Source organism: Nyctereutes procyonoides, unplaced genomic scaffold (assembly GCF_905146905.1).
Source record: "Nyctereutes procyonoides isolate TBG_1078 unplaced genomic scaffold, NYPRO_anot_genome, whole genome shotgun sequence".
In the NCBI taxonomy this organism is placed as follows: Eukaryota; Metazoa; Chordata; class Mammalia; order Carnivora; family Canidae; genus Nyctereutes; species Nyctereutes procyonoides.
In genome coordinates, this window is record NW_026575136.1 from 15,231,737 (window position 1) to 15,255,592 (window position 23,856).

Here is a 23,856-nt window from a genome sequence, read left to right on the forward strand (position 1 = left end):
TCAAAGTGACAATGAGATAAAAGCATTATTCATAATAGCTAAAAAGTAGAAACGTCAAATATCTACCAACAGATGAATAAATAAAATATGATATATCTATATAGTGGAATATTATTCATCAGTAAAAAGGAACAGAATATGATGCATAATACAGTGTGGATGACCTTTGAAAACAGTATACTATGTAAAAAAAAAAAAGCCAGGCACAAAAGACTACGTATTGTGTGAAATGTCCAGAAGAGGCAAGTCCATAGAGATAGAAAGTAAATTTTCATTGCCTAGACCTGGGGTAGGGAGTGGGGAGTGACAGCCAAAATTTACAGATTTTCGGTATGTGTGTGTGTGTGTGTGTGTGTGTGTGTGTGTGTGTGTAGGGTGGGGGGATAATTAAAATGTTCTAAGATTAATTGTGGAGATGGTGGCACAACTCTGAATATACTAAAAAGCATTGCATTATATGCTTAAATGGATGAATTGTATGGCATGTGAATTATATCTCGATAAAGCTGTTATTTAAAAAAGAGATAAAAAAATAATTAAAAAAGAAATAATAGGAATTCCAGTTCAAGAGGGTGACATAGGAAGATCCTAAACTCACCTCCTTCCAGACACACTGAGTCTAGAGCTACATATGGAACAAGGCCTTTTTTTAAAAACCTGAAGGCTGACTGAGGGATAAGTACACATTGATCAAGCAAGAAGAAAACCACATTCAAATGGAAAGGAGAGGCTGGGACACATTCTTGCCATAGACCACTCCTGGTACAGGGTTCCACATCCAGGAGGGAACTCAAAGCCTGGAGCTTCTCCCTGAGAAACAGAATGTTTGAACCCCTTATCAGGCTTCCCAACTTTTAAGACATACACTTGAGAAACAAGACCCTCAAAACATCTAATTTTGAAAACCAATAGGGCTTATGTCCCAAGGCCCACAAGACTCTGAGGATTTATAGCTCTAAAAGGGTTTACTCCCTCATACTCACTGGCCCAGTTCCCAGATCAAAAGGAGCTGACTGTGCCCAGACTTAAAGTGAAGGAGGCTTGCCTGCTTACATTAAGCACTGGCCTGAGGGGCAGGAACGTAATTTAACACAGACATCAAGGGGCCTGCTGGAACACTCTCTGGGAACTGAGACTAGTGGATGCCATCTCTGAGTTCTCCCTTTCCTGGGTCCCAGACCACGGTATCTCTTCTAAGGGAGCTTTTACATGTTTCTGGTGCCTCAACTTTTGCAACTGCCATCTATGGGATGCCTCTTGATCACCTGGCTCTGGAGGTCAGGGGAGCTTGTGTTCCTGGTCTTATGGGACTGTAATAAATGTTGTCACACAGAAGGGAGTGCATACACCTGTTTGGCACCCTGATTTTTGCTACTGCTTCCAGGGACACCTCTATAGTACTTGCTCTGGTAGCCAGTGGGGCTTATACTGGTGAGTCCAACAGGACTCCAACAAACAGAGTTCTTAAATAGCTACTACCCTCAGGGCACAGTTAGAGGCAATGGACCCAGAGCTCAGTTTTTCTGTGAAGGCAGCCTATTAGCTAATCATTATTACTAGCTTACCCCCTGATGGGGTAGGCAGGCATCTAATTAAATATGCATCTTGATATTGACAGTCATTCTTTCCAGAGACCTCTGAGGTTGGGTGGTATCCTCACGCTCATTCTCTGCTGCATTCCAGCGCACCAGTGACTTGTGGAGGAGAGCTTAGACACGTCTAGTACCCTGGCTTCTGTGGTTGCTGTCCAGAGGATGTCCCTCGATCACCTGGCTCTGGTGGCTGTGAAGGAGTTTGCATTCTTTGGTCCCACAGGCCTGTGGCAATTGGAGAGATGGTTCTTGGCAGGCTACCACCCCCAAGGCACTGCACAGACAGTGGACTAAGGCACATTCCTTCTGTCTTTCTGTGAAAGAAAAAAAGGCCTCTTCGTTTGTCCTGATCTTTGACTTGACGGCCAGACTTCAGGTCTGTCAAACATTGAATGGCTAAAAAACTGCTTTCTAGAAGCACAAGCTGTGAGTGCCATCTTGGTGCTATCTCTTTGCCTTGCTCCCCTTCACTGGTATCACTCAGATGAAAGATTATACATTCAGCTGGAGTTCAGATCTCTAGGATGGTTGCCCAGGGAACACCTACAGATTGCCCAGCTCTAGTAGTCAGCAGGGCTTTTACTTGTGATTCCACCACCTACATATATTTCCATGCTTTAAAAAGCTGATGCCTGCAAGTCTGTGTCCAATCAGCCTGAATCTAGGTGCTGAGATGAATCTCCCTTTTGTTTTTGTTTTTGTTTTTGTTTTTGTTTTGAATCTCCCTTTTGAAACATTGATAGGACTTGGCACACCATCAAATACTGGAGCTATGAAAATATGATAGGCAGCCTGGACAAGCACAAAGGTTTGAGAGCTAGCCAAGACCCAAGGGTTGAGGGTTGAATGAGGCAGGGTTGAATGACAAGTTTCATATCCTACATGAGGCCAGTCCTCTAAGACTGCAAGAAGAGGTTGTTTCCTATCCTGTATAAAAACCAATACAGACCATCAAGCAAATGAAACAGAGGACTATGTTCCAAATGAAATAAGAAGATAACACCTCAGAAAACAACAACAACAACTTAATGAAATAGAGATAAGTCATTTAACTTGATGAAGAGTTCAAAGTAATGGCTATAAAAAGATCATCAAACTGGAGAGAAGAATGGATGAACACAGTGAGAAGTTCAACAAAGAAAAGGAAAATATAAGAAAGCACCAAAGAGAAATCATAAAGATGAATAATAGAATAATTGAGCTGAAAAGTTAGAGGAGTCCAACAGCATACTAGATGAAGCAGAGGAAAAGACCAGTCAACTACAAGGCAAGACAGTGGAACTCACACAATCAGCACAACCAAAAGAAAATGAATGGGAAAAAAATGAGGATAGCTTAAGGGACTTATGGGACAACATCAAACAGGCTAACGTTTGCAAAATCGGGCTCCTAGAAGGTGAAGAGACAGAGAAAGGGATAGAAATCTTACTTGAAGAAATAATGGCTAAAAACTTCCCTAACCTAGAGAAGGAAGCCCGGAAAGTTCCAAATAAGAGGAACCCAGAGAAACTCACATCAAGATACATTATAATTAAAACATCAAACATTAAAGACAAGGAAAAATATTACAAAACAGCAAAAGAAAAATAACTTGTTCTGTACAAGGGAACCTCCATTAAACTATAAGTACATTTTTCAGCAGAAATTTTGCAGGCCAGAAGAAATTGTCACAACATATTTAAGGTGCTAAAAGAAAAAAAAACTGCTATTCAAGAATATCCAGCAAAGTTATCATTCAGAATTGAAGGAGAAACAAAGAGTTTTCCAGACAAGCAAAAGCTAAAAGAGTCCATCACCATTAAATAAGACTTACAAGAAAAGTTAAAGGGACTTCTTTAGGCTGAAAAGAAAAGGTGCTAACTAGTAAAAAGAGTACATACAAAAGAATAAACCCTATTGGAAATGTAAATATGTAGTGAAGGTAGTTGATTAATCACTTATAAAGGTAGTATAAAAAATTAAAGATAAAAGTAGTAAAAATAACTATGATTACAATATTTAGTTATGTAATATGCAAAATAAAAAGAGAGAAAATGTGACATCAAAAACAAAACATCAGGGATCCCTGGGTGGTGCAGCAGTTTGGCACCTGCCTTTGGCCCAGGGCGCGGTCCTGGAGCCCCGGGACCGAATCCCACATCGGGCTCCCGGTGCATGGAGCCTGCTTCTCCCTCTGTCTATGTCTCTGCCTCTCTCTCTCTCTGTGACTATCATAAATAAATTAAAAAATTTAAAAACAAACAAACAAACAAAAAACAAAACATTGGGGCTCTTCAGTGGCTCAGTCAGTTAAGTTCAAACTCTTGGTTTCAGCTCAGGTCAGGATCTCAGGGTCATTGGACTGAGCCCTTGTATCAGTCTCCACACTTAGCAGGGAATCTGTTTGAGATTTTCTTTCTCAAGACCCCGAATAGCAAGGGGAATACTGCAAAAGAAAAAGAAACCCAGAGCTGGGGGCATCACAGTGCCGGATTTCAGGTTGTACTACAAAGCTGTGATCATCAACACAGTGTGGTCCTGGCACAAAAACAGACACATAGATCAATGGAACAGAAGAGAGAATCCAGAAATGGGCCCTCAACTCTATGGTCAGCTAATATTCGACAAAGCAGGAAAGACTATCCACTGGAAAAAGGACAGTTTCTTCAATAAATGGTGCTGGGAAAATTGGGCAGCCACGTGCAGAGGAATGAAACTAGACCATTCTCTTATACCAGACACAAAGATAAACTCAAAATGGATGAAAGATCTAAATGTGAGACAAGAATCCATCAAAATCCTAGAGGAGAACACAGGCAACACCCTTTTCGAACTTGGCCACAGCAACTTCTTGCAAGATACATCTATGAAAGCAAGGGAAACAAAAGCAAAAATGAACTATTGGGACTTAAGCAAGAGAAAAAGCTTCTGCACAGCAAAAAAAAAAAAAAAAAAAAAAAAAAAGTCAACAAAACTACAAGACAACCTACAGAATGGGAGAAGATATTTCCAAATGACGTATCAGATAAAGGGCTAGTTTCCAAGATCTACAAAGAACTTATTAAACTCAACACCCAAGAAACAAACAATCCAATCATGAAATGGGCAAAAGGCATGAACAGAAATTTCACAGAGGAAGACATAGACATGGCCAATAAGCACATGAGAAAATGCTCTGTCATTTCCCTGGCCATCAGGGAAACACAAATCAAAACCACAATGAGATCCCATCTCACCCCAGTGAGAATGGGGAAAATTAACAAGACAGGAAACAACAAATGTTGGAGAGGATGTGGAGAAAGGGGGACCCTCTTGTACTGTTGGTGGGAATGGGAACTGGTGCAGCCACTCTGGAAAACTGTGTTGAGGCTCCTCAAAGAGGTAAAAATAGAGCTGCCCTATGACCCAGCAATTGCAATGCCGGGGATTTACCCCAAAGACGCAGTGAAACGCCAGGACACCTGCACCCCAATGTTTCTAGCAGCAATGTCCACAATAGCCAAACTGTGGGAGGAGCCTCAAACTGTGGGATATTATTCAGCCATCAGAAACGACAAATACCACCATTTGCTTCAACATGGATGGAACTGGAGGGTATTATGCTGAGTGAAGTAAGCATAATACCCTCCAATACTCCAATCAGAGAAGGACAAACATTATACGGTTTCACTCATACGGGGAATATAAAAAATAGTGAAAGGGATAGGGGAAAGGAGAGAAAATGAGTGGGAAATATCAGAGAGGGAGACAAAACATGGAGGTGGGCAGGGGACAGGGTGACTGGGTGAAGGGCAATGAGGGGGACACTTGACGAGATGAACACTGGGTGTTATACTGTATGTTGGCAAATCAGACTCCAATAATATATATATATATAAAAGACTCTCCCTCTCCCTTTGTTCCCCTTCAAATAAATAAATAAATAAAATCTTTAAAAAACAAAACAAAAACCAACTCAAAAAAAATATCAACACAAAATATTGACGGGGAAGAGTGATAATGTTGAGCTTTACAGTGGGATCAAAGTTGAAGTTTTTATCAACTTAAAGTAGATTGTTATAGCTCTAATTAGGAATGTAAGCCTCATGGTAATGACAAAGCAAAAACCTATAGTAAATACACAAAAAGAAAAGAGAAAGGAGTATCACTAAATTCATCAAGCCACAAATGAACAGAGCAAGAAAAGGAACAGAGAACTACAAAAACATTCAGAAAACCAGTAACAAAATGGTGAAAAACCACATACCTACCATTAATTAATTTAAATGTAAATGGACTAAATTCTCCAATAAAAAGGCATAGAGTGTCTGAATGGATAAAAACAAACAAAAACACCCCCCCCAAAACAAGACTCACCTATAAGAGACTCACTTTAGACATAAGGAAACATAGAAACTAAAATTGAAGGGATAGAAAAGTATATTCCAGGTACACATGGGTGGCTCAGCGGTTGAGTGTCTGCCTTCAGCTCAGGTTGTGATCCTAGGGTCCTGAGATCAAGTCCCGCATCAGACTCCCCACAGGGAGCCTGCTTCTCCCTCTGCCTATGTCTCTGCCTCTGTGTGTTTGTGTTTCTCATGAATAAATAAATAAAATCTTTATAGAAAAAAAGATATTCCATGCAAATAGAAACCAAAAGAAAGCTGGAGTACCTATATTTATATCAGAAGAAATATACTTTCAAAGATGTAAAAAATATATAAAAATAATAAAACAAAGACTATAATGAGACAAAGAGCATTACATAATGATAAAGGTGTCCATCCAAAAAGAAGATATATAATATTTGTAAATATTTATGCATCCTATATCAGAGCACATAAATATATTAATAGACCTAAAGGGAGAGATTGACAGCAATACAGTAAATATTAAGGAACTTAAATATCCTACGAACATCCATGGACATATCATCCAGACAGAAAATCAATAAGGAAACATCACCCAAAACAGCATGCTTGACCAGATGGACTTAACAGATACTTACAGAGAATTCTATCCAAATGGAGCAAAATATACATTCTTCTCATGTGACTATGGAACATTTTCCAAGACAGATCATATATATTAGGTCAAAAATAAGTCTTAATAATTTTAAGAGGACTGAAATATCAAACATTTTTTTCTAAACACAATGATAAGACACTAGAAATTAACTACATGAAGAAAACTCGAAAATTCCCAAGTATGTGGAGATTATACAACATGCTGCTGAACAACCAATGGGCCAATGAAGAAATCAAGAGAGAAATAAAAATAACATACCAAAATTAGTGGGATGCAGCAAAAGAAGTTATAAGAGGTAAATTCATGACAATAAATGCTTCCCTGCAGAAACAAGAAAAATCCCAAAGTAACAACTTAACTTTACACCTCCAGGATCTAGCAAAAGAATTACAAGGTCTAAAGTTAGCAGCAGGAAGGAAATAACAAAGATTAGAGTAGAAATAAGTAAAATGAAAAAAAAAAATAAGTGAAATGATGACTAAAAAGACAATGGTTAATGAAACCAAGAACAGGATCTTTGAAAAGATAAAACCTTGACAAATCTTTAGCTAGATTCATCAAGATAAAAAGAAAGAGGTCTCAAATAAATAAAATCAGAAATGAAATAGATGTTGCAACTGATAGCACAGAAATACAAAGGATTATAAGAGATGACTATGAACAATTATATACTTCCAAAAAATGGAAGAGAAGGAAACTTTTCTAAACTCATTTTTTGAGGCCAACATTAACCTAAATACTAAGACCAGACAAGGACATCACAAAAACAAAAAGTTACAGGCCAATATCCCTGAAAAAAATAGATGCAAAAATCCTCAACAAATATTAATAAACTGAGTTCAGTAATATATTTAAAAGATCATACACCACGACCAAGTGGGATTTATTTCAGGATAAATATTTATTTTCAGGGATAATTGAATCCCTATTCAAGGGTGGTTCAATATCCATAAATCAGTCAATGTGATACAACACATTAACCAACAAAAGGATAAAACTTATATGATTTTTCTCAATAGACACAGAAAAAGTACTTGACAAAATTCGATGTCCGTTTGTGACAAAAACTTTCAACAACGAGGGTATAGAGAGAACAGACTTCTACATAATGAAGGTCGCATACGACTACCCCACAGCTAACATCATACTCAATGGTGAAAAGCTAAAAGCTTTTCCTCAAGGATCTGAAACAAGACAAGGATGTCCACTCTTGCCATTTTTATTCCACATAGTATTGGAAGTCCTAGCCAGAGAAATAAGGCAAGAAAAAGAAACAAAAGACATCCAAATTGGAAAGGAAGAAGTAAAACTTTCACTATTTGCAGATGACATGATATTATATATGGAAAGCCCAAAAGATTTCATCAGAAAATTGTTAGAACTGGGCAGCCTGGGTGGTTCAGCGCCGCCTTCAGCCAGGGCCTGATCCTGGAGACCCGGGATTGAGTCCCACATCGGGCTCCCTGCATGGAGTCTGCTTCTCCCTCTGCCTGTGTCTCTGCCTCTCTCTCTCCCTCTCTCTGTGTCTCTCATGAATAAATAAATAAAATCTTTAAAAAATTCTAAAAAGAAAATTGTTAGAACTAATAAGCAAGTTTAGTAAAGTTACAGGATACAAAATCAATACACAAGAATCTGGTACATGTCTATACACTAATAAATAACTATAAAAATAGAAAATCCCATTTATAGTCACATTAAAAATAATAAAATACCTAGGAATAATCTTAAGCAAGTAAAACCCGGTATATCGAAAACTATAAGACATGAAAGAAAGTAATTCAAGAAGAAATATAAATGGAGAGATATTCCATGCTTATGAATTAGAAGAATTTATATTGTTAAAATTTCCATATTACCCAAAGCAATATTCACATTCAACGCAATCCTTATAAAAATTCCAATTGGCCGTTTTCACAGAAATAGAATACATAGTTCTAAAATTTGTATAAAACCATACAAGAAAAAAACCAAAACCAAAACAAACAAACAAACAAACAAACAAACAAAAAAAAAAAACATACAAGACCCTGAAGAGCCAAAGCAATCTTGAGAAAGAAGAACAAAGCTGGAGGCAGTGCATACCTCGATTTCAAACTGTATTATAAAGTGACAGTAATGAAAACAGTGTGGCGTTGGCGTAACAGCAGAGACGTGGGTCACTGGAGCAGAGTAGGGGGGCCGGGAGTAGAGCCAGCGTATGTGGGAGGACTAGAAGTGCAGCTGTACATGGGGCCGGGAGGCACGAGGACATGCTGGCCCACTGATGAAGAGGAACTCAAACAGAAGGCTAAGCAGGGGTCAAATCTTTGTCCCAAAGCTTCTTCCTGCAGACAAGATGCAGTGAGGCCTGTGCTTAAGGAAACTGCAGTTGCACCCGTCTGCTAGGTGCTCCCGCCCAGCCCCGTTTATCGGTCAGGACCCCTGAGAATGTGGCTCGCTGTGATGGGGGGTCCCCTGAGCGCCGATTCCAGCCTAATGAGCCTTCCTGTCGGTTTCCGAAGCTTCCCAGGTGCAGGCCTCAGGCCAACCAGGCATCCAGGAAAGGAGAAAGCACTTCTGCTGAAGGAAGAGCCAGAGGGAACCCCCGACACTCAAATGGAGGCGCAGGTGGGGAGCTTTCATCGGCTTCCTGGGGGACACCCAGAGTTTCCCTCAAGGTCAAGGCCTGGAGCATCTGAGTGGCCACTTTTTGCCGTTTCCCAGGCCTCTGCTTCCTCCTGTGTTGACGGGGGGGTCGGTGATAATAGTGTCAGCCCCGTTGGATCCAGGCCATGGTGGTGCCCATAAAGCCCGACGCCGCTGGCGGGAGATGCCCAGAGAGCACCCGTGGACCCTCGCTGTTGCCGCTGCTGCCACCGTGCAGGTGGCCTGCCAGCCCTGAGTGCGGCTGGAGCTGAGCAGCCCTGCCCGGGGCCTGATGAGGGAGCTGCCCTTCCCTGGCTGACGGTTGCAGGTGCGCCGAAGACGTGAGGCCGTCAGTGGGGGGAGGGCTCGGGGTCGACCTGGCCCACACCTGACAGTCGGCTGGAGGAGGGCCCTGGCCTGGCCCCGGGGCCTCACGCCGTCCTGAAGGCTCAGATGTGCTGGGTTGTCCCCAGTACGTGAGGACCAGCCCCGGCCCACACCTGATGATATCGGCTAGAGGAGTGGCCTGGCCTGGCCCCGGGGCCCTCACGCTGCCGCCACACATGCTTGAGCCCTGGTGGGGGACCTGGTGGCCCTGGGGGACTAGGGCAGGGAGGCCAGGACAGCGGCGGAGGTCTCACAGCCTGTCCTCCCGCCAGCGCAGAGCCGGGGACCCCGCAGGCAGGGAGCGGCGGAGCACGGGGTGCCCGGCCCACCGGCCCTCAGGTCCCCAGGGAGTCTTCCCTGCCCAGCGCAGCTCCTCCAGGGCGGGGCCAGTGACCCATCTCGGCGCCCACAGGTGTGGTACAGGTGAGGGGTGGCCGAGGGCCCGCGGAGCAAAGGTGCAGACCTCGGGGCAGGTGGCCTCGGTGCAAGTGGCCTTGGGGCAGGTGGCCTCGGGGCAGGTGGCCTCCGCAGGTGAGAGCCCGCGCCCCACCCAGTCCCAGCGTAGCAGGGGCGCCCGAGGGGTGGCCCGCCTGAGCCCTAAGCGCGGCTCCCGCGCACCTGCACCTGCCCACACACGCCCACTCTCCGGGCCGCGAACCCTCCCCCCCCCCAGAGCGCAGCACTGCCCCGGGCTCCCCACCCCACCCCGCGGCGCAGGGGCGCCTGCGGAGACTGACATCCATCCTCGGACCTGAGGATCTGCAAATACACCGGAATTACGTTTTCAAGGTGCTTTCATTTCAAAGAACACACTCGACCCGAAAAGTCCAGCTCCTGGGAGGCCAGTCTCCCCCCCCCCCCCCCCCCCCCCCCCCCCCGCGCGGAGCAGGGGCCGAAACCTGCAGGTAAGCACCTCCGGGCCCAGAGGCCACGGCCTTGTAACCTCTGGCCGGAAAATAACCAAGCCATTAATTCGATTTAATTAACTCCTGTGCCCTTTTCCCCTTGATCATAACTGTCCCGTGTCCCTAATGGCTTGTCGGGGAACAATCCCAGTGTAAGACTCTACTGACTGTTCATTGATTAGCCCATCTCCGGCTTTCTGCAGGGCCATGCTTAGGGTACAAGGAACCGGAGCTAGTCATTCTTACGCCTGTGGGGTTCTTAAGATTTTATTTATTCATTCATGAGAGACACAGAGGGAGGCAGAGACACAGGCAGAGGGAGAAGCAGGCTCCCTCTGGGACTCAATCCCAGGACCCTGGGGTCATGACCTGAGCTGAAGGCAGGCATTCAACCGCTGAGCCCCCAGGGGTCCCACTCACACATGTTTTAAACAAAAGCCCATATCATACTCTATAGGCAAAAGTTCATCAGAGAAAGGGAGGAAAAAAGATTTAATGAAATAAAGGAGAGATACCATTTGTTTATACAACGCACTGTTTTGCAAATTATGTATTATGTGCTTCCTTCTTTGTATTTATATTGCTTCAAGAATTGCTGCCTAACTGAAGGATATAAACTACATAAAGATCGGACCTAATTTCTAAGTCTTTCCCACTCACCTCTTGTACTGAGGAAATGGTTGTGCTTTGTTGTTTGGCATCATGCTGAAGTAGCCACCTCGGCTGCACCGTGCCGGAGGAGACCGGGTCCCCAGCAGCCAGCAGAGTAATCCTCACGTGTGAGCACCCTGCACCCAGAGCCCGGCGAGGACCTGGGAACCGGCGCGCCCTCAGCCAAACTGGAGTGGGAAGGGTTCAGAAATATTTTGGGATCATTTTAGTCTCAAAATTAAGTTTCACAATTCTTTTAGCTATCAGGCATTTCTCCTAAATCGATGTCAGTAGAATAACATTTAGAGGTACACAGGCAAAAGTCCGGAGCAACTCTGGCACAAGGTTATATTCATCGTGGTGTTATTTGTGACTCCAAAATGTTCATCATGGGCCTGGCTCAGGACACTGGGGAGCACCCACACAGGGGAGAGGCCAGGGGGTGTGGGGCATAGTACAAAGGGAGCTGGGGGTACGCTGTGAATGGCAAAGCCCGAGCTACAGAACAGTATATGTGGTATGTTCACTTTTGGTGAGAAAGATAGGGAAACATGAATATGTGCATATGAATTTGCTCATATTTGTAAAAAAGAGGAGGATAACCCAAATATTGCAGCGGAAGGAAGGGACAGAGGAAGGAGGCCAACGATGGGGAACTGTGGCTTCTCAGAGTAGAATGTGCCATACAGTTTTGCCTTCAGGGTCATGTAAGCACGTTATATACTATAAACAATAAGCAAAAACCAAAAAATAAAAAAATAAAAATAAATTTAAAAAAAAACAAAAATCAATCCTAAAAATTGAAAACAAACTGAAATGAATGAACTTGTTTGGTTGATGACATCCATTCAGAGAAAAATAATTATTTTAAGAGACTTCAGAACATGGTATTGACACTACCCATCCTTAGTGGAAAACCTAAACAGAGGTAGAGCTGCAGACACCCTCACCTTCATTCACTACTATGGTTCTTCATAGTAATATGCAATTGTTATTTTGGTTTCTGGGTTTGTTTGAGTTTTTTTTTTCTTTTTTTGATTTTAAAAATGTACTTATTCATGAGAAACACACAGAGAGAGGCAGAGACATGGGCAAAGGGAGAAGCAGGCTCCCTGCGGGAGCCCAACGTGAAACTCGATCTCAGGACCCCGGAATGACGCCCTGAGCCCAAGGCAGATGCTCTACCACTGAGCCACCCAGGTGCCCAGGATTGTTGCTTCAAAAACCATTTTATCTAAAGTTTATTTTATATATGTCATATAAAATATACAACATACATAGATATTTATGAATTTTATGTTTATTAAAAATATCTTAAAATGCTACAGATTATCAGGGCAGAGTAAATGAGTAATTGAATTAAGGTTGTTAGCAACTGAGGTTTTTAGTACAGGATAAAAGCAATATTATAATTCAAAGATAAATTAAGGTATTAAGTAAAATTCCTTTGAAGTTCAATTTAAATCAGAAATATTAGCTTGAAAAAAAAAAAAGAAATATTAGCTTGCTGAGACGCCTGGGTGGCTCAGCAGTTGAGCGTCTGCCTTCGGCCCAGGATGTGATCCTGGGGTCTGGGGATCGAGTCCCACATTGGGCTCCCTGCGTGGATAATGCTTCTCTCTCTGCCTCTCTCTCTGTGTTTCTCATGAATAAATAAATAAATAAAATATTTTTAAAAAAAGTTAAAAAAAGAAATATTAGCTTGCACTCATGATTTTTTTAAAAAAAATCAATATTTCCATCTCCATCGTGTGAAAATGCCCCCAAGCAATTATAACTCATTAACAATAGCATTCCTAGAAAAAATAGATATGGGACACAGCTATAGCTGCTAAGAGCCTACAATTTGAAGTATTATTTTAATTTTAATCTTGATTTATTAAGCATTGTAATGAAAATAAAAACATGAAGCTAATATTCAAGAATGATCATGTCATGTTTATGTATAAAAATTGAACTGGATAATTGTAACTGTTGTAGATTAGTCAAAGTGAATAATTCAAGCTTCAACAGGCATTTTATTGTTCGTATTAATTAATTTGGTTAATTGCCAAATGTCAACTTCATTTTGGTTACATGAGTACAGACATTTAGAAAAATCCTTTCCATCACATATTTAGAAGAATGTAAGACAGAATAACTCCATTTGGGATCATTTAACTTCTATATGTATGTATTTGTTTATTTCTTTCCTTGAGGATGATTAGAGAGCCCATCAGTTATAGAAATCTCCTAGTCTGCTCACAAAAAAATAATTTATTGACTTCAGTAGAAAAACATGGAGCAGTGATTTCTAATTATTAAATGAAAATAAAGCCTGAAAATAGATGTATTAATGGAAATAAAGAGAAATATCATGATGGTATAATTGACTAAACAACTGGCATATTGGTACTTTATGTCATATTTATAAGTAAATTCCAGATAGATTCAAGTTTTTTTTTTGGATTCAAGTTTTTAATGTAAAAAATAAAACTAAAATACTAGAAGAAATTTAAAGGTAATATTTTTATAACCTTAAGTAGAAGAGAGCTTCCTAAGAAGGAAAAGAAACCCAGAAGCTCTAAGGAAAAGTCAGATGTATTTATTTTTTATTGTAAAGTATACATAACATAAAATTTACCATTTTACCATTTTTAAGTGTACAATTTCAGTGGCACTAAGCACATTTACACTGTTGTGCTTAGCATCAGCATCCATCACCAGAATTTTTCCATCTTCCCGGCGGATATATTTTAACACAAATTTTACATACTGAACACCCAGAAGCAAAGAGATGAGACAGTATGTTGGGTAAAAACATTTATAACACTTGCTATTTCTAGCACACAAGTTCTCCCATAAATTGATAAGGAAAGACAATTACTAGAAAAGTAGATAAAAGAGCATAGACATTTCAAAGAATGAAAAACTTAGCCAGCTAATAGACATTTGAAAATTGGTTGAGAAAATGCAAATGAAAGCAATCATGAAATGCCATTTTTTTAAACCCATTGGATTGAAAAATTAAAATGCATCATGCATCCCTACATTGCTGGTGTGTATGAACTGCTGGAAATTGGTATGGGAAATGCAAATTAAAGCAATATCTTTTTTTTCTCCTCAAATCAAAAAACTTAAAAATTAAAGTGAATGAGAAACATCCTTACTGTGCTGGTAGGAATGTGAACTGCTAAAACTCTTGAGGAATGAAATCTAAAAATATCTGTTAACACTTAAGGTCCTTTGACCCAGCAATCAACCTGTGGGAGTCTATCATATAAAAATGAAATCAGCAGGGCGTACAGATATGTATCTGTATACGAGAACATGTATTGCGGCATTGTTTGCAGCAGCAAAAATCTCCAAACACTCTAAGGTGCACCAAAAGGGCTATACACGTTAGGGTGTGCTAGTTTATGCAATAGAAATAAACATAACAAATAAGTTTATCCACGGAAATAAGTGTAACCAAAAAAAAAAAAAAAAGAAAGAAAAGAAAGAAGCATAGCAAATAAACACAAATATAAATTAATTTGGTTCAAAAAAATCAATGGCTTAAAATAGTGAAAGCTACACACACAAGCGAGACCATGGACAGCTGTGCTAACACTGACCTCTCAGGAGCCAGGCCGAGTGGCCCTTGGGATGTGCATGCATCCTCCACAGTAGAGGCGTAGGCCACAGGGACTCAAAGGCAGTAAATGCTTTCACCAGGAAGGGAGGCCACTGGTGGTGCCAAATGTTAGGGCCCGTGGGCCCAGAGAGGTAGACGGATACTGAGGGCCTATAAAAACCTCTGCCGCAGAGGGGATGGTTGGGTAAATCACAGTCACACCCAACATGGAATATGACATAGTTCTAATAAAACCAGTTCAGTTTATGCCTGCAGGGATGCTCCTGGCCTAGTAAGCCACTAGCAAGTTGCAGAGCAAGATGCACACTATCACCCTAGTTTTCTTTTTTTTTAAGATTTTATTTATTTATTCATGAGAGACACGGAGAGAGGCAGAGACACAGGCAGAGGGAGCAGCAGGCGAGCCTGACGCGGGACTCGATCTTGGGACTCTAGGATCACACGCTGGGCCGGAGGCAGATGCTCAACCGCTGAGCCCTCTGGGTGGCCCTACCCCAGTTTTCTAAACAGAACCACGAGCCAGGATGTGCATGTTTCTGTATGCTTGTATCGGCAGGCAGAATACGCAGGCGAGCACATTGGTTACGTTAGGGAAGTAGAAATCCAGTGAGTGCAGGAGAGATTTTATTACCCTTAAAATACACTATCTTTGGATAGTTTCTCTTGTGAAAATGAGCATACACGAGCTTACCAATTTCAAAGGAAATTACATAAAGAAAAAAGTCTTAAAAACCTTGGTATTTCTAGGTGAGGGTCTTGAGATCCTGATGTCGCAAGTCAACACAGAGCGAACCTTCTTTCGCAGTGTGGCTGAGCGTGTTTCCTCTGGTTGGCTGATGTGGGCGTCTACTCATCACCAAGAGGGGACTCTGTTCCCCCACCCGGTTGACTCTGGATTGACTCTGATCGCGTTGGCCAACAGAACATAACAGACGTGATAAGGGCCAGATCCAGCACGGCCTTTGACTGGCCTGACAGCTTCTGCTTTGTTCTTCCTGGAAGCTCACACCAGGTAAGAAATGCAAAAATCCTGAAGACATCTGGCCTTGAGAAGCCCTAGAGGATGAGACGCCATAGGGGAAGAGGGGCCAAGGGGCCTGAGGTGCCAACAGGTGAGCAAAGCAACCATCTTGCAACCAGGTCCTTGCTTGAGTCATCTTGGCTGATGCCCCTCAGGTTAGAGACCACCTGCCCAGCTGACCCTTCCCTAAACTGACCCACACACATGTGCACAAAATAAAGTGGTTACTCCAAATGACCAAGGTTTGGGGTCACTCGTTACGCAGCAATTAAGAAGTACAGCACGCAACAACAATCTTGGTTTCTATAGAGAAAAGAAGTCTCATTCTGCTATTTCCTTACATCATGTATTTCCTTTTTACGTAACATATTAGTGGACTTTACCTTTTGGTTTTTTTTTAACCAATGATCTATCTCCATTCACTAATAGAGTCAACGAAGCAATTTGCAATAGGAAACTAAGGAAAAAGAGTTATTAAGCTTTTATGTAAAGGGTATCATTGTGTCAATACAGTGATCCTCCTTTTTTTTTTTAAACAGTGATCCTCCTTTATCTGTTGTTTCACTTTCTGTCAGAAATGATGGTCAGAAGGTCCACAGCAGCCTAACACTGCATCCCGACATCTATGTCATTCGCCTCACTTCATGTCATCACGTACGCGTTTTATCGTCTCACGTCATCACAAGAAGGGGAAGTACAGTACAGTAACCTATTTCGAGAGAGACCACACTCACAGAACTTTCGGCACGATGTATTGTTGTCATTGTCCCATTTTATTATTAGTTATTTTTGTTGACTTCTTACTGCACCTAATTTATAAACTAATTAAACTGTTGCAGGTATATATGTGCAGGAAAAAATATAATATGTATGGAGATCAAGACTGTCTGCAGTTTCAGGCATCCCCTGGTGGGGACGCCAAAGAACTCTTTGTTTGGGGGAAAAAACCCTCCATAACCAGAGCAACAATCTTTTTTTTTTTGCAAAATAAGCTTCATTGTTGATTATATATATATTTTTTGTAAGCAGTATGTTGTATTTGCCTAATTGTTATTATCCTTTTACATGCTTTAAGACATTGCCAGCAAAATCTTATCAATACCGCTGAGGAAACATTTTTCCGGCTTACTTGGCAAAGTTTCTCTCGGAATTAAAAAAAAGAAAAAAATGGAAAGTTGTGAAGAGCTTTCTCTTTTCTTCCTTCCTTCTCTTTATCCTTCTTCCTCCCTCTTTCTCCTTTCCTTCTACCCTGTTCTGCTTTTTAATTTTTTCCTTAAGTAAGCAATACTCCCAACGTGGGACTTGAGCTCATGACCCTGAGATCAAGAGTCACGTGCGCTACTGACTGATCCAGCAAGTGCACCTCTTTTGCTCTTTCCTATAACCTATCAAAAGGAGTTTTTATTTGCCCACGAGAGGATTTGACTGTAGTTCTCTTGGGCACAAAGGAAGCTTATTGGCACACGTTCTCAATGGCTTGAATAAGAAGTAGGCTTGAACACAGACCAGTGCTGAGAGCCTCTGGAGTTCTGAGCACGCGGGGACGCAGCTACGAGCACACCGCAAACCTAACCCGGTTTGGGTATCCCTTCCAGGATGATTTTGACTTCCAGTAGTTCCCACTTTTTTCAACCACTCACCTGAGCCCTTGAGAGCATCTGATCGGTCTTGTCTAGGTTACACGTTGCCCCCATATCAAATGGGGTCAGAGAGGAAGCTCTGCAGCAGGGGGTATGGAGATGGGGTTGCTGATAGGGAGCATTTGGATGCTGTGCACAAATAGCCACGAAAATTTATTTTCGTCAAGATTCTGCTTAGAAAAGAAGCAACTAAATATTGAAGATGAACCTACCTTTAGACCCAGAAATCCTAATATAGACAGAAAGAAGTAGACAGAATATAGACAGTAAGAAAAACTCTCACACCTGTGAACCAAGAGACCTGTATTAGGATGCCCATTACAATAATGGGATAAGGAAGGTCTTTAATGAAAAAACTGGAAACTCTTCAAAGTCATCAACGGGAGAATGGATAAGTACATTGTGATATATTCACATAGTGAAATACTATTACCAGTTAAATAAAGGACTAAAACTACGTGTGTCAACTTGAATAAAGTGCAACAAGTGGGAAAATATCCTATGTGAACTACGATAGCATTTATGTAAAGTTTGCAAACTTTATATAAGGCAATATAGCATATATACGGTTCAGGAATAGGGTATGTGCCGCCTCGGTATAGCCACACGGGTAGAAGGAACACGCTAGTGCTGGGCTTTCATATGTCAGCATGTCATATAAGTGAGTCACTGACTTGTTCTAGATGATTCTGAAGGATGTTTGTAGAGTTAAACTTGGGAGGCAGAAATAGTGCCTCCTTTGGGGGGAGAGCCAGCCATCTTATTGGCCAGTATAAAGGATTCCAGCCCCTGAGCTCAGGGCTCCTTTCCTGTGACGCAGCCCGCTGTCTAATCGTCATCTGGGCCTCTCCGCGTTGCCTGGTGAGAACGGTGGCTCAAAATACTAGTGCAAATAGGCCGACACTGCTATTGTAATAAATTGTCCTTTGCCCCTGGCCCGGGAGTCTCGTGTGTCGTCTCCCAGCATCCGAGAGACTGCAACAGCCGCGAGATAACAGAAAAATATAGAGAGGCCCTGGGTGGCTCAGTTGGTTACGCGTTCTCTGGGTCTCGTTTTGGTCCAGGTCATGATCACATGGGCTGTGGGGTAGTTTTGGAAAATCGACGAGGTCCGGGGCCGATGGCCAAGAAAGAATTCTTGAGGCATCTCTGGTCCAAAAAGGTGGTTTTATTTTATTTTAAAGATTTTATTTATTTATTTGGCACAGAGAGAGTGAGAGCTCACAAGCAGGGGCAGTGTCCGAGGGAGGAGAAGCAGGCTCGCCGCTGAGCAGGGAGCCCCGCCTGGGGCCGGATCCAGGACCCTGGGATGGCGACAGAGGTGGTTTTATAGGGTGCGAGGACAGGAGCCGAGGGCAGAGAGAGCCGCGGCCGCCTGCTGCCCGGGGCGGGAGCAACTGCCGGGGCACTTGGGGCTGGGGAAGGGGAGACAGGGAGCTTCCAAGGGGATTTCCATGGGCTAAAGAAGACTCCCAGGCTCCCCCCTCCCCCGCAGGGCATCAACATTCAGGCGGTGGGAGCTGCCGGAGGCCCTACTCTGCCTTCCCCAGCTGTTTGGCGAGGGGCTGTGGGCCCGTAAGGACGGCTTATTGTCTCTGCATTTCCCTCTGGCTTTGTTCCACTCGAGGTGGGGCCTCACCCCGGGTCAGCCTCCTCGCTCCAAGATTCTGGAAGGTTCTCACCCTCTGCCCCTCCCCTACTTGGGAGTGCAGGTGTGCTCTCTGTCTCTCAAATAAACAAATACATCTTTCTTTAAAAAGAAGAAAAACACCTCCATCGGTGGCTGCTCCCGGTCCTGCGTGGGGTTCTGGAAATCCTTGTGGTTTCCTGGGGGAGATGCGCCAGGAGCGGCCTGCGGTGTGACACGTGGTTGTGGACGCAGGTTCCTGAGCGTGGCTCTGCTCGAGTGAGGTGGCCTGGCTGGGCCTCGGATGGCTGCTGCTGCTAGGCTGCTCACCCCCGGACAGGCCGAGTCGGAATCAGAAGCTTGGAGGCTCAGCCCCACGTCCCCTTCTTGTGACAAGGGAGGGGGGCTGAAGATGGAGTTGGGGGCCGAGCAGCCTTGGTGAGGAAGCCCTCCTGGCACCCCCGACAGTGCGGGTCTGGGGAGCTTGCAGGCCGGCAGGCACCTCCACACAGCTGCATGGGCACAGGCCCCCGGCCCAGGCCCTGGGCGTCTCCTGTATCCCCATCCGGCTGCTCACCTGCACCTTGAACCACCTGGTAAGTTGGTGCTTCCTCTGAGCCACACCAACGAGGTCCTCCAGCGGGAGGAGAGCATCGGGCATCTGCGGCCTGTGGCCCGACTGGGAGCCACGGGGCCTGGTGTGAGCGGTGGCACCTGCGGGCCGGAGCCTCACCCAGGAAGGCCCGGGCCCCCGTGGGCAGGCAGGTGGCGCCAGCAGGGGTCCCCCGGTAGGGCACCTGGAGCCACGGCGGGCTGTCGGCTGCTGCAGGAAGAGCCCCCCACGTTTGGGGACTGACAGTGTCAGCAGTGAAGTGTCTCTGGTAGTAAAGGTACATTCACGGGAAGAAGGACAACACACGGGGAAGACCTGGATTTTTCCCCAGGCGGGAGGTGGAAAACTAAGTTTTTCCTTTTTACAGGCTAATTTGTTCGTTCACACGCAGGGTACGTTTTCACATTCCTCATAGCTCTTGACAACTATTGATGAGGGAGCAGAGGGCTGAAGACAAAGCACAGGCGAGCCCCCAACTGCTCCTCCCCTCAACCCCTGGGCGAGCTCCGAGCTCCGTGGGTCTTAATGTTAATGCTTTGCTAGAGGGAAAAACCCTTTTAGCTTCCAGTATCCCGAGGGGCTTCTTCAGCATATGCAAGTCCTGTTGGTCGGCCCCCCCTAACCCTCACCTTTCCCCCAGCTCCTCAGTATATAATCAGCCGCTCACAGCCCCGGTGCAGTGTCTCCGTCTGCCCGTGAGTCCGGTCCTCGCGCTTTAATAAAATCACCTCTTTGCACCAAAGACATCTGGAGAATTCTTTCCTGGCCGTGGGCTCCGGACCTCACCACCACCACCACTACCCCAAAACTACGTCCTTACCTCCGGGTAAGAGTTAACTCCAGGAAGGGAGGAAGGCACATAGCATGAGAGTGAGGCAAAGGAGGGCTCTAACACCTAGTTTCTCAGGAAAAAGCTCTGAACAAACATGGCAACACGCTAGTATGTGTGTTTATTATATTATTCTTTATTTCTTGGTATGTCTGAAATATTTTTTAAAAGATTTTATTCATTTATTCATGAGACACACAGAGAAAGAGAGAGAGGCAGAGACCCAGGCAGAGGGAGAAGCAGGCTCCGTGCAGGGAGCCCGACGCGGGGCTCTACCCAGGACCCCGGGGTCACACCATGAGCCAAAGGCAGATGCTTGACCACTAAGCCACCCAGGCATCCCTGAAATACTTTAAATTAAAAAGTGAAAAGCGCATTTAAAAAAGAGAAACATCTCAGAACACTGTTTAAAATTTTTATTCACATTTTTTTCAATGACTTCAAGCCACTTGTTAACAACAACAAAAATCAACCAACAGCCAATAGTACACTTATTTGGTTGTGTTTTTCCATGTTTCTTTAATATTAAAAGAATCCATTTTTAAAAAAGATTTTATTTATTTATTCATTCATTCATTCGAAACATAGAGAGAGGCAGAGAGAGAAGCAGGCTCCATGCAGGAAGCCCGATGTGGGACTCGACCCCGGGACCACACCCCGAGTCAAAGAAAGGCGCCAAACCGCTGAGCCACCCAGGAGTCCCTATTTATTTGTTTTAATCATAAAATGAACATAAATATTTAATACTAACAAATAAAATAATATCTTCAGTTTCTCCTTATGGCTAAAGGAGACAACACAGGAAGGAATTCATAAGGGAACCAAAAATAAGAGAGAGAAGGAAATTGATAGAGAAAGATACAGAGAGGAGGAGCACAGGTGTTTTGTTTTACTTTGAACATGACTTTTTATTGCCTTTTTTAAAATAAAGTTTTTGAATTTTGATGCCAATAGTTAACACAGTGTTATAGTAGTTTCAGGGGTGCAATAGAGCGGCCCAACGACCCTGTCCGTTACTTGGTGCGCATCATGGTAAGTGTATTTTCACCCACATGTTGTGGAAAGCCGACATCTCTGCTTCGGGGCCCACATGTAACCCAGAGACAGAGTTTGGGGTAAAGAGGAGCAATAGCTTTATTGCTTTGTTGGGCAAGCCTGCCCTGGGAAGGGCCTGGGGATTTGTGTCGAGAAACACAGGCTCTAGCTGGTTTTGCCAGGAATTGTGCCTTGCTGCTGGCCTCCTTTGTCTTCAGGAGACAAAAGGCAAAGATGAGGGGGAGGGGAAGTTTGCAAAAGAGAAGAAAAAAGTGACTTTGAAATTGAGCTTCTCTGAAGTGTTCGTGCAGCCATTTTGATTTCTGTCCCACGTTGTGCTATTTTTTTAATATAAATTTATTTTTTATTGGTGTTCAATTTGCCAACATATAGAATAACACCCAGCGCTCATCCCATCAAGTGGTCCCCTTGTGCTTTTGCGTGGTTTCAGCTATCCCCTTCCAGCCCATGCCCAGCCGCTCCCCTCGGCAAGCCTTCTGTTCTCTAGAGTTAAACGTCTGTTTCTCACTTTGTCTGTCTGTGTGTCTCTCTCATCCTCGTTTTTCCCCTTTGCTCACTTGTTTTGTTTCTTAAATTCCACAGATGAATGAAATGACCTGGCATTTGCCTTCCTCTGACTCTGACTTATTTTGCTCAGAAGTATACTCTCTAGCTCCAACCATGTTCTTGCAAATGGCAAGATCTCATTCTTTTCTGTGGCTGCGTAATATACGTGCCACGTCCTCTTGATCTCTTCATCAGTCAGTGGACGCTCCAGCGGCTTTGGCAATTTGGCAGGTGTAGGTACTGCTGCAGTCAACACGGGGGTGCGGGTATCCCTTCTTGTGCTTTCTGAGTAAATACTCAGTAGTGAGATTACTGGATTGTAGGATTGCTCTAAGAACTTAGGTATTTTTTTAAGAGATAAAAGGAAAAAAATATACGCTGACGTGGAGGCGTCACAACTTTCAGGTACATAGAGAATCACCCTCTTTCCCTGGGAACTCCTCCTCTTCGAGGTACAGCAGTGTCCGAGTTTCCTACTTATCTCTGCTCCTTCCTAGGTCTTGCCAGATCCTCCTTCTCTAGCTGACCTTTACAGTTTAAGGTCCTCAGGCTTTTGGTAGGAAAAAGCCTATCTTACTTTTATTCTAAGTATCAATATGAATGTTTTCCATTTGTGTGTTTTTCCTTACATTAAAGAATTTAATTCTAATAAAATACGCATAACATTTATCATCTTAACTATTTTTAAGTGTATAGTTTTGTAGCGCTAAATACATTCACACTATCGTGCAACCATCACCACCATCCATCTCCAGAACTATTTTAATCTAGAAAAACTCCAGCTCTGTACCCTTTAGACACTCATTCCCTGTGTCCTGAGCTGTTGGCAGCAACTATTATAATGTCTCCAGGAATTGACTTGGCTAGGGACCTCACATCAATGGGACCATATAATAATTTGTGCGTGATTAACTTATTTGATGTAGCATAATGCCCTCAATATTCATCTATGTTGTAGCATGTGTCAGAATTTCCTTCCTTTGCAGAGCTGAATAATATTCTATATACACTACATTTTGTTTATTCATCCACTTCTGGGCACTTGGGTCCTTATACCTTTTGTCTATTGTAAATAATGCTGCTACAAACATGGGTGTCCCAATATCTCTTTAAGATCCTGCTTTCAATTTTTTTTTATTATACCCAGAAATGGAATTGCTGAATCAGGAAGTAATTGCATGTTTAACTTTTTTACTATTCTCCACAACAGCTGCACCATTTTAAATCTCTAACAGTGCACAAGGTTACAATTTATCTTCACTAATACTTACTTTCCTTATTTTGTTTTTTAAATTTTTTTCTCCTCCCCCCTCCTCCTTTTTTAATAGTACCCATCCAAATGGGTGTGAGATGTAAAAAACAAAACAAAACAAAACAAAACAAAAACAAATGGGTGTGAGATGTGATCTCATTACTGATTGGATTTTCCCTAGTGATTAGTGATGTTAAGCATCTTTTCATATGCTTATTGGTCATTTCCATATCTTCTTTACAGAACTATGTCCATTTTTTAATTAGTTTTTTTGTTTTGTTGTCACTATTATCATCGAGGTAATTCTGGAATATTAATTCTTTGTCAGATATATGATTTGCACATATTTTCTTCCATTCTGTGGACTGCCTTTTCACTCTGCTGATTATATCCTTTGGCCTCCAGAAAACTTTAGTTTTGATATAGTTCAGTTTATCTATTTTGTCTTTTGTTGCCTGTGACAACAACCAAAAGTGTCATATTTGAGAAATGATTGCCATGTTGAAT

General features: G+C 43.0%; 1 protein-coding gene across 1 annotated transcript in view; it reads right to left on the reverse strand.

Annotated features, from left to right (window-relative positions):
• LOC129495430 (basic proline-rich protein-like) overlaps positions 1 to 23,856 on the reverse strand; it is a 66,724-nt gene that overhangs the window by 7,651 nt on the left and 35,217 nt on the right. The gene's annotated exons all lie outside the window — the stretch shown is intronic.